This window comes from Hemiscyllium ocellatum, chromosome 22 (genome assembly GCF_020745735.1).
Source record: "Hemiscyllium ocellatum isolate sHemOce1 chromosome 22, sHemOce1.pat.X.cur, whole genome shotgun sequence".
NCBI classification, from domain to species: domain Eukaryota; kingdom Metazoa; phylum Chordata; class Chondrichthyes; order Orectolobiformes; family Hemiscylliidae; genus Hemiscyllium; species Hemiscyllium ocellatum.
In genome coordinates, this window is record NC_083422.1 from 45,017,706 (window position 1) to 45,027,704 (window position 9,999).

Below are 9,999 nucleotides of genomic sequence, written 5' to 3' on the forward strand. Positions count from 1 at the left end.
GATAAATGAGGACCTGGAAGCAATCATCATTATGGAAGGAGTAGCGTTGGGCAAGCTAATGGATCAAAGGATAGACCAGTCTCCTGGCCCTGATGGAATGCATCCCAGGGTACATAAAGAGTTGGTGGGAGAAATATCAAGTGCACTTGCAGTAATTTTCCAAGATTCGCTGGACACTCCAGCAGATTGAAAAAATGTGATGCCACTGTTTAAAAAGGGCTGTAGACAAAAGAGGGGGAATTATAGACCGGTTAGCCTAACCTTTGTAGTGGGGAAGATGCTGGAGTTTCTCAAGGAAGGAATAGCAAGGCATCTCAATAGAAATTGTCCTATTGGGCAGACGCAGCATGGGTTTAAGAAGGGCAGGTCATGCTTAGCTAATCTTTTGGAATTCTATGAAGACATCATGAGAAAGGTGAACAACGGGGACCCAGTAGATGTGATGTACCCAGATTTCCAAAAGCCCTTCAACAAGCTCCTGCAAATGAGACAGCTGCATAAGATAAAGATGCATGACGTTAGGGATACAGTATTAGCATGGATAGAGATTGGTTGACTAACAGGAAGCAAAGAGGGATAAACGAGTGCCCTCTGGTTGACAATCAGAAACTAGTGGTTGCCTCAGGGATCAGTTTTGGGACTACAATTATTCACAATTTACACAGATGGTTTGGAGTTGGGGATCTCATTTAGTGTGTCAAAGTTTGCGGATGACAATAAGATGAGTGGCAGAGCCAAGTGTGCAGAGGACTGTGAAACTTTGCAGAGGAACATAGATACTTTAAGTGAGTGGGCAAAGGTCTGGCAGATGGAGAACAATGTTAATAAGTGTGAAAATATCCACTTTGTTAGGAATAATAGTAAAAAAGACTATTACTTGAATGGTAAAAAGTTGCAGCACGCTGCGATGCAGAGGGACCTGTGTCTCCTTGTGCATGAATCACAGGGGGTTGGCCTGCAGGTACAACAGGTAATTCGGAAGGCAAATGGAATTTTGTTCTTCATTGCTAAAGAGATTGAGCGCAAAAGCAGGGAAGTTATGTTCCATTTGTACAGGGTGCTGGTGAGGCCACTCCTGGGGTACTGTGTGCAGTTTTGGTCTCTTTACTTGAGAAAGGATGTACTGGCACTGGAGGGAGTGCGGAGGAGATTCACTAGGTTGATTCCGGAGGTGAGGAGGTTGGCTTATAAGGAGACACTGAGTAGACTGGGACTATATTCATTGGAATTTAGAAGAATGAGGGGGGATTTTAAAGAAATATTTAAAATTATGAAGGGAATACATAAGATAGATGTAGAGAGGATGTTTCCACTGGCAGATGAAACTAGGACAAGGGAGCATAGCCTCAAAATTAGGGGAAGCAGATTTAGAACTGAATTGAGGGACCTTCTTCATCTAGAACGTTGTGAATCTGTGGAATTCCTTTCCTAGTGAAGTAGTTGAAGCTATTTCAGTAAATGTTTTTAAAGCTAAGATAGATTTTTTTGAACAATAAAGGAATTAAGGGTTATGCTGAGCAGGCAAGTAAATGGAGCTGAGGCCACGAAAAGATTAGCCATGATCTTATTGAATGGCAGAGCAGACTTAAGGGGCCAGACCACCCACTGTTCCTCCTAGTTCTTATGTAACTGGTTGGAACATATATGTGTAAAGTTGAGGCTGAAATAGCAAACACACTTTTAAAATGTTATTTTATCGTAATGTAGAAAATTGCCATTTTACAAATATAAAACTTCATTTTTAGGCTGGAAATGTTATTCAGGAGAAAGTGAGGACTGCAGGTGCTGGAGATCAGAGTCAAAGATTGTGGTGCTGGAAAAGCACAGCCGGTCAGACAGCATGAAAATCGACGTTTTGGGCATAAGCCCTTCATCAGGAATGAAGCTTGTCGTCTAAGGGGGCTGAGAGATAAATGGGAAGGGATGGGGCTGGGGAGCGGAAAGGTAGCTGGGAATACGATAGGTAGATGAAGGTGGGGGTGAAAGTATTAGTTCGGAGGGGAGGGTGGAGCTGATAGTTGGGATGGAGATGGACAGGTAGGCCCATTCAAGAGGTCGGTGCCATCCTGGGTTAACGTGGGGGGGGAGGGGTAATGGGGAAACTGGTCATATCCACCTTGATCCCATGTGGTAGGAGGTTCCCAAGATGGAAGAGGAGGTGTTTTTCCTTCAGGCGTTGGGTGTTTAGAGTTTGGTAACGGAGGTGGCCCAGGACCTGCATGTCCTTGGTGGAGTGGGAGGAAGTGTTAAAGGATTCAGCCACAGAGCGGTGGGGTTGGTTAAGCTGGTGTCCCAGAGATGTTCTCTGAAATGATCGCAAGTTGGCATCCTGTCTCCCCAGTGTAGAGGAGACCACATCATGTGCAACAGAAGCAGTAGATGACATGTGTGGAAGTACAGGTAAATTTCTGATCAAGGATCCTTTTGGGGCCTTGGACGGAGGCGAGAGGAGAGGTGGCATAGGTTTTACACTTCTTGTGATTGCAGGGGAAAGTGCCGGTGAGGGTGGCTTGGTGGCGGGCATGGACCTGACAAGGGAGTCACGGAGAAAATGGTCTCTCTGAAATACAGATAAGGATGGGGAGGGAAAAATATCTCTGGTGGTGGAGGAAATGGCAGAGGCTGATGCGGTGTATCATCCTCCACCATTTGTTTGGTGGTTGGAAGGTAAGCACCGGGGTCAGGGGGTGTGGGTAGGAGTTCTGTCATTGTTGTGGTGGGGTTCAAGGGCAGAGGGGTAGAAAGTGGATGAGATGCGCTGGAGGGCATTATTGACCACGCGGGAGGGGAAATTGTCTGTCTTTGAAGAAGGAGGCCATCTGGGGTGTTCTATGGTGGAATTGATCCTCCTGGGAGCAGATGCAGTGGAGGCGGAGGAATTGGGAATAAGGGATGGCACTTTCCAGGAGGCAGGGTGGGAGGAGGTGTATTTGTGGGAGATGTCCGTGTTGAGTCAGTCACCGGAAATGGAGAAGGAGAGGTCCAGGAAGTAGAGGGAGGTGTCTGAGATCGTCCAACTGAACTTGAGGTCGGGGTGAAAGGTATTAGTGATGAACTGTTCAACCTCTGTGGGAACATGAGGTGCTGCCGATATAGTCATCAATGTAGTGGAGGAACAGGTGGGAAATGGTGCCGGTGTAGCTACGGAAGATGGACTGTTCCACATACCCGACGAAGAGGTAGGCATAGCTAGGGCCAATGCAGGTGCCCATGGCTTCTTCTGTGGTCTGGAGCAAATGGGAGGATTGAAAAAATAAGTTGTTGAGGGTGAGGAACAGTTCAGCCTGGTGAATGAGACTGGAAGTAGAGGGGTACTGGTTGGATAGGCATGAGGGACAGAAACAAAGGGCTTGGAGGCCTCTGTCATGGCAGATAGATGTGTACAGGGACTGGATATCCATGGTGAAGATAAGGCATTCGGGGCTGAGGAAATGAAAATCATGGAAGAGATGGAGGACGGTGGTGGTGTCCCAAACATAGGAGGGTCATTTCTGGGCTAAGGGGGACAGGATGGTGTCAAAGTATGCAAAGACATATTCGGTGGGGCAGGAGCAAGCGGAGAGAAAGGTTGACTGGGGCAGTCGGGTTTGTGGATTTTGGGTAGGTGGTAGAATCGGGCAGTGTGGAGTTCCTGAACTATGAGGTTGAAGGCTGTGGATGGGAGATTCCAGAGGTGATGAGGCTGTGGTCTGGGATATGATGGTTTGGTAATGGGAGGGGAGGTCATGATCGAGGAGGCAGGAGGAGGAGGTGTCCGTGAGTTGGTGTTTGGTTTCACCAATGTAGAGTAACAATTATGAACCTCTTGCACCATTTAAAACCCCAGTTCCATCCCATTTAATATATGTGACTTTTCAATATATACTGTATTGTATATAGAGTCACAGAGATGTACAGCAACTTGTCCATGCCGACCAGATATCCTAAACAAATCTAGTCCCATTTGCGAACACTCCCTCCAAATCCTTCCTATTCATTTACCCATCCAGGTGCCTTTCAAATGTTGTAATTGTACCAGCTTCCACCACTTCCTCTGCTAACATGTTCCATACACGCACCACCCTGTGTGAAAAAGTTTCCCCATAGGTCCCTTTTAAATTTTTCCCTTCTCACCCTAAATCCTTTAGTTCTGGACTCCCCCACCCCAGGAAAAAGGCCTTGTCTATTTATCCTATCCATGATTGTCATGATTTTAAAAATCTCTATAGGGTCACCCTTCAGTCTCTAACTCTCCAGGGAAAATAGCCCCAGCCTATTCAGCTTCTCCCTACAGCTCAAATCCTCCAACCCTGGCAACATCCTTGTAAGTCTTTTCTGAACATTTTCAAATGTTTTTCAAGGGATTTTAGAATGAGACTAGTAATGTGAAAGGGCAAGTTCTTGTTAGTTTGGTAGTTTCTAATTGAATGCAATCTGTGAGTTCTTCAATTGCTAACCCTATAGGGAACTGTCACATTACTGAGAGGAACTCCAGAAGTTGCTATCAGTTTCAGAGGATATTGCTGGTAAATTTTGATAATTTTCCTATTATTATTACAACACAGGTGAGACAGGGAAAGAAAATAAAATTAATTTGTGCAATTTCGTGGCGAATACAAGGATCATCTAAGCATTTCCCTTGTAAACTGTGTAGTACTTTTGAAAATATTCAGAGGCCTGTCTGAACTAACAATAAATAACAAGCACTTCATAACAAAACCAAAGATTTGACAGGGCTAATGATGCAAATACTCAAATTTTATAGGACAACTATGTCGAGCAAATTAAACCCTTAACCAGCTGACATTTCTCACAATCCAATATAGTAACTGGAACTCCTTTTTTTTTAAAAAAAAAATTGGCAAGGATCCTCCAGCTAATGTGCTAAGTACTTCAGTGCTGCCAGGAGTAATTGACTAATGACCTCAGGATCTGACTTTCAGTGTTTGCAAACTCTCTGAGACATTTATAAATAGCTTGACAGCAATTTAACTTCAATAATGTTATAGCCCCAATTCTGCAGAAATACCATGGCTATTTAAAAGGTAGCTGTTAACACACAACCCAAAAAATGTAGGAAGCTTTAATTTTGCTAAACCTCAAGCTACCACTTACAAGGTGATCAACAATAGTCTCAATTTTAAGATAAATACAGAAATACTCTGACTAGAATCATAGAATGCCTACAATGCAGAAAGAGATCATTTAGCCCAACAAGTCTGCTCTGAACCTCCAAAGAAGAGCCTACCCAGACCCAGACCCTTCCCTACCACCTCATGTTTACCATGGCTAATGCACTCTCAGCCTACATGTCGTGGGGTAATTTAACATGGCCAATGCACCTAACCTGCACATCATTGGACCTTAAAGGAAACTAGGGTACCTGGCAGAGACCCATGCAGACACAGATAGAATGTGTAGACTCCACACAGACAAGGATGGTGTCAAATCTGGGTCCCTAGCACTGAGGTAGCAATGCTAACCACTGAGACTAAAGCAAGTTGAGTAATAAGTCCTTATGTGCAACATTGCTGATTATGTATCATGAAATGCTTACAATGGAAAGAATGAAAGAATTGATTCAGGAACTTTATGATGGTCAAACTTCAGAGTGTAATCCAATTATGATGAAAATACGTGTCTGCTTTTATGGAAAATATCAAAGTAGTAAGAAATGGGTAAAGTTTATTCCAAACTGATAATTAAAAATGACCAATTTTGCTGCTTTTTTTTGATTACCCAGGTAACTGGCATATTTAGCAATCCATAACCATGTTTAAGAGCCAAGTCACTGAGAAATTTCCAACTATAAGCTGTATGTTTTCCCAAGCAAATTTGTCTTGATTATCCGAGTCCAAAGAGCTTAGATATATGTTGGGAGAGCCGGACATAGAGATCCCATGTGCAAAGGAAGTGTTTGAGATTTAACCAGACGATGGGATACAACAGATTCTCAATCGGAACTTAAACCTCTTTTGACAGTGGCTTCGAAAGCTATGACCTCTACCATCTAGAAGGACAAGGGCAGCAGAACCATAGGAATGTCACCTAAAACTTCACTTCCAACCCATGCACCATCTGGAACCATGTGCCTTTCCTTCACTGTTAATTGATCAACATCCTGGATCTCTTTTTCTGACAATACTTTGGCTGTACACAATATACACAGCAATAGTTCAAGAAGGTAGCTCATCTCCACCTTCTCAATGGCCATTTAGGAATGTGCAGAAATGCTGGCCCATCATCCCACCATAGTTTTCCAACAGACTCATTATGGCCAATGTCATTGAGCGGCTGGGAAAATTCAAATCTGTGTTTAGGTTGATTTAGCCCCTACTAAAACTCTCGGGTTACTAAATTCAGATACACCTATTCATGGATCTTGAATGGAACAATTACTTGAAATCGAGAGAAAACCTAGGAAGGGTAGATACCTTGGAGAAAGTGAGGACTGCAGATGCTGGAGATCAGAGCTGAAAAATGTATTGCTGGAAAAACGCAGCAGGTCAGGCGGCATCCAAGGAACAGGAGAATCGACGTTTCGGGCATAAGCCTGAAGAATTCCTGAAGAAGGGCTTATGCCCGAAACATCGATTCTCCTGTCCCTTGGATGCTGCCTGACCTGCTGCGCTTTTCCAGCAACACATTTTTCAGGGTGGATATTTTGACATCCAATTACATTGGAAACCAATTAACCCATTGGAAAGGAGGCTGCAAAAATTAACAGTGACTTGCCATAAAAACCTGAACTTTCTGACTCACTGGTGTGAGAATTGATATCCTGCCCCTAGACCCTTTGTTAAAAAAGTTTCCCCTCCTTTGGATTCAATCTTTGTGCCCATCCTCTCTGCACAGCAGAACTGCATAAGACTGAAGAGAAGAATTCTGTTACTATTCCTACTGCAGTTCTCTGTGTAGCATTGTTTCTCTTGATCTTCAAAGGTGTAAGTGGGAACCAGATAAGCTGCTCCCATGCCATAATGAAGGTGAAATCTAGCAGTAGGGAAATGCAGATGAAGGTGAATGAAGTAACTTCCAAGAATTGGATAATCAGCACTTGAAAATATTCTGAGAAAGAATGCCAACACCAGCAGATTCCCATCTGGTCAGGACTGGAACTCTTTGGTTTTACGGAATAGAAATGTCACAACCAGTCAGTTTCACGTCACTCCCTGCATTGTACTCAACTCAGTGATCCTAGTGATGTCTAAATAAATAGATCAGTGACTGTTAGAATTCCCCCTCGAAGCTATCCACCATCTGGAACCATGGTGCCTTTCCTCAACCGTTAATGGATCAAAATCTTGGATCTCTTTCTGACAATACTTTGACTGCACGCTATACATACGGCAATGGTTCAACAAGGCAGCTCATGGCCACCTTCTCAATGGCCATTTCGGAATATTGCCCCCTGATCCCATCATACTTTTCCCACAGTCTCACCATGGCCCATGTCATTGAGGGGCAGGGAAAATTCAAAGCTATGTTTAGGTTGAATTTGGCCCCCACTAAAACTCTGTTAGAACCAGAATCATTACTATAAATAGAAGTTAATTATCTACTGGAATACTAAAATAACTTACAGACAGCTCCAGCTTACCTTCAGGACCAATCATTCAATGTTCTTTTCCATTTTGCCTTTTTTTAAAACTATCATCTATACTGAATCTGTTGACCTTTTACAATATGTCAATGTTTGGGATTAAATTGGCATCATTTTAAATCAGCATTATATCTTAGATGTTAACCAATGTTTGCCATTCCTTTAAGAATAAGGTTTACGCTATAATAAGTGGATTACCTTGAGGTCATTAAAAAATCCTAGTGAACTTGCTTTTTTTCTAATAGTTTAATAAAAACAATTGTCATTTTGGTCATTGAATCAACAGACATATTACTGGCAAAACTGATGAAGTGCTGGGGCTTGATTATCATTACATTCTTGCAATCACAATTAATCTGCTCAATCAATCAAGAATTGTTTTCCATTTTGAGAAAAACATTTATAACCAGTGGGCATTATTTAAAGTAGTCCCTTGTAATTAAGGTAACTACCTTCTAAAAGTGAAATCTACAGCACCTTTCTCATGCTGTATGAAATGGTGACCCTTATCTTGATTTCTTGTATCCAAGTTCTATGAGTGCAAGGTGAAAAGCTTTGACTTTTTGTCTTCATCTAGCAATGTTGAACTCTACATCCTGCAATAGACAAAGATCATGAAGAGTTTCCAATTATCCAGTTAACATCACATGATGATAGCCCAGTCATCAGACACATCCCACAGCCTATATGTTTAATTGTAATATTGTTTTCCACATAAGCAAGCTCATTAATTGACAGGTAACATAGTTGCCTAACCTCCCATTGCAGCTTGCTGAATTTTCATTATTTCTAATTTTTATTCTTCCATCAGTTTTGGTTTGGAGCTGGAGATGACTTGTGGACTTTGAAGCAGTTTGTGGTAAAATAAAAGGACAGATCTACCAAGTTTTTGATTGTTTGTTTGTGAGGCCAGGTGTGGAGGTCATTGTTGGCAGAGTCATGATTAAAAAGATTCCTACATACACCGCAACCTGGAAAGAGCATTGTGTTTAAACAGATAGCAGAATTTAGCTGTTAACAAGATCAATAACCAGGGAATTGGTTCTAGAAAGTCTGGAAGAGACCCTACGTTCAAGCAGTTGGTAGATTTTCAATGATAATTGAGGCCTCAGGAAAAGACAGCCGGTCTCTCAAGACGGAACCATATTTGAATTTGAGTTTTTGAATAACGTTTTCTGAGGAAATGAGCTGATGGTACAGCATGAAGATTTGAAAGCTCCCTGCCTAATCTCCCACATCAGCTTCCAGAGGCCCAAAGAATAGAAAGCTGAATTGCAGAATGACTGCCTTTATCTGAATGAACTGAAAATGTGACCCTGATCAACATTTCAGAAAAGTGACAGGAAGTGCACATCTATGCCTATAAAATAATAGATTATGAAAATCATTTAAGTAATCTGGTCAGTTTTGTTATTTTCTTTTATGCATCCTTTCACTGTTTTTTGTCTGTCTTTTGTGTGAATGGGGGCTGAAAACGTTTCAGGTTTACAGCACATATAACAATCAGATTACCTTGTTTAACTTTTCTCATGCTCAAGTTATTTTGTAATTAATAAATTATTCTTTTTTCTTTGAAACCAGTGTCTGGAAATTATTTACAACATCTGGATTGGTCGTTCAAAAACAAAATGAAAAATTGCTGGAAAAACTCAGCAAGTCCAGCCGCATCTGTGGAGAGAAAGCAGAGTTAACATTTCAGGTCCAGTGACCCTTCTTCAGGACAAATGTCTGGTTAGGAACGATTGGAGTAATTATTAGGGTCTTTAACAGGTTCAGTTTTACTGTGTTGTCAATACAGAGGTTGGAAGTCTCATTTGATTCAACTGTCTCTTTTAACACAACATTAAGTAACTTGACCACCCCTTCCTGTCTTCACACTTGTTCATCATTCTGTGTGATGATAGACATTCTGACATCATTCCAAATTGTCTACCACTTTCCCCTTATTCTAATGTCACAATATACTAATGTCCCAGATTTTGGCTTTTTTTGATGTGACTGGTAATCCTAAAATTTCTTTATGAAATCTTCTCCCCTTCACCACCCACTTCCATGGCTAAAAATTCCTGGATTTTATTGAAAATCTTTCTTCACTTCTAATCTTCTTATATCTGGGCCATTATGTTAAAATTTTCAATGAATATAAAATCTGAGTACTAATCTGCTATTTGCATGGTAATAAATGGATAAATATTACATTCCCAGCTCTGAAAGGCAAAAATGGACTTGTACATCTCAGCATCAAACGCTGTCAGGTACACGACATGGTGCTTTGGCGTTTGTGAAGGGACGCCAGTCTGTAAGTTTTACATGGAGTTTTGTTTTTGTTGTTTTTCATGTCACCATTCCTGTTAAAGCTGTAGAACCACAATTCCCACTGCTAAAAGAAAAAATGAGGCAATCTGGTTGCTTTATAT